Source organism: Gekko japonicus, unplaced genomic scaffold (assembly GCF_001447785.1).
Source record: "Gekko japonicus isolate JY-2015 unplaced genomic scaffold, Gekko_japonicus_V1.1 scaffold1226, whole genome shotgun sequence".
NCBI classification, from domain to species: Eukaryota; Metazoa; Chordata; class Lepidosauria; order Squamata; family Gekkonidae; genus Gekko; species Gekko japonicus.
In genome coordinates this window covers 174,070-176,218 of record NW_015169812.1, presented here as the reverse complement: position 1 = coordinate 176,218, position 2,149 = coordinate 174,070, and positions in this window count along the sequence as shown.

Below are 2,149 nucleotides of genomic sequence, written 5' to 3'. Positions count from 1 at the left end.
CTTATATCAATATTTAATACTTACATTATATTTTAGAAAAATATTGCAGTAGAAGATCAATGGAAGGAAAGTGTGCCGTGCAACACCATTTCCTTTGACTATAAGCAGTCAGTTATTTATTAATTTTTTGCTGTTTCCCTCCCTTGTCTTTCTTCTCAGTCTGAATGGTCTTAAATTGGGAGGGTTTCATAGTTAAAATGTACTATAAATTGCAGCTGAACATATATTTGTACTTCCTAGGTAGAAAGTGTAAGGATTTGTCTGCTGTGACTTCAAATGAGAGGACCTGAAGTAGGTCTTGGCTTAGTACCGGTATCATCTCCTTGGACGTTTAAGGATGCTGCCTCATCACAAGTCTGGATATTGTCCACACATTAGGTCCCATCACTCATATAATTGCTCATCTGACAGTGCAATCCTAAGAACACTTTCATGTGAGTAAGTCTCATTGAATAGACTAGAGTAGGATTCTTTGTCTACCTACTAATAATTGGTCTCTGCATGCTGCTTGGGAGAGGCAAATCCTTGGCAATTGATACCTCAGCTGTCCTCATAACCCAGGGCCAGTTGCTTAGATCACAGCCTCTTTGACTACCCCTGGTAACACCCACAGGATTATTTTAAGGGAAACCATGGTGTGATGGACAGGCTAGGTTCTGCCTTTCTCTAAGAGCAACCGGTGAGAACTGATGGAATGTTGAGAGAGAGATACTTGGAAAACAGCAGTTAAAAATTACAGTTAAGAGTTAGTAGCAGAGTAGTTGGCAGTTTTGGAGATGAGGGAGAAAAAGATTTCTGACTGAATGGAACTGTGCAGAAGAGCAGCTTAGAGCAGGCTGAAAATAGTAAATTTGCAACTAAAGAATCCCACATTCGTTCAGTTCAAACCTCAGTTCAAAAGCTCGATGGAAGTGAAACATTGTTACTTATACCTTACTTTCCTCAGTGGTTTTTTCATATCATAAATTAAAGTTTTCTTGCTTTGATTAACCCTGTGGCTGTGTGTCTAAGGAAATGTACACAAACACAGACAATTAAATGCCTCACTCTATGTCTCAATACCTATATTTATCTATATCTAGAGCTATAGATATTTCATAGGATATGAATAAATGGTGGCAGTGAGTGACTGGAACAGTGTTTGAGCCCCAACCCCAATAGCTCTGTATGAGTGAGAGATTATTATTAAAGGGGGCTGTGCTACCCTGTCTGTGAATGTCTCTAGGAATGAAAGAGAGGATCTGAGGTGTGAAATGGCTGTAGTTCTCTGTATACTTTAAAAGAGGCAAGAAGTGTAGAATATGACATCCTGACCTACTGGTAACCCTGAACCTGAGAGAGAGTGGTTGCTTACAGAGGTAGGCACATAGTTTGAGGGAAAGGGGGTGTCACACATTGATTTTTTGCATTCCATAGGCTGTATTATTGGACAGGGAGATCAGTTTGTTTCAGCTTGGCCTTCATTCCCCCCCCCCTCCTGGCTCTTTTCTTTGGCTTTTATGCTCCTCAGGAGAGAGGGGTGGCTCCTGCATCACCGATAATGGTATTACATTATTCCAGCCCTGCTACATTTACTTCTGGTCAGGTAAAAAGGACCCCCTATTGGATGTATACCTTAATGTGGTGAAGGGGTTTATATGTGTCAGGGAAGCTGGGAGCAATACTGTAAAGGGTCTAAACTCCTAGCAGAGTCACTCAAGGCAGAATGGTCACAGCTGAGACACCAGACTAAGATGCATCCACCCTCTTCAGGGATCAGTGGCCAGAAGAGGACAGACAGTTCCAATGGTGATGGGGGCAGAGGTATTCTTGAAGGGTAGCTACTGGTCAGCAGCATTAGTGGAAGGTGACACTCATGGAGGATCTTCCATAGAAAATATAGAAATCAAATAGATTACATGATTGGAAGCAGCTGGACAAGCTCTATTCTCTCTGCTAAAACAAAACCAGGAGCCAATTGTGGTACAGACTGTGAATTTTTAATATTGAGAACTGGAATAAAGCTAAAGAAAAACACCAAAACATTCATAGTGGCAAAATACAATCTAAGCAACCTTCCTGAAGAGTGTAAAGGCCATGTACAGAAGAGATTTGTATTACTGATTTCAACTGAATGTGAACCAGACAGTGGCGTACTTAGCATATCTGA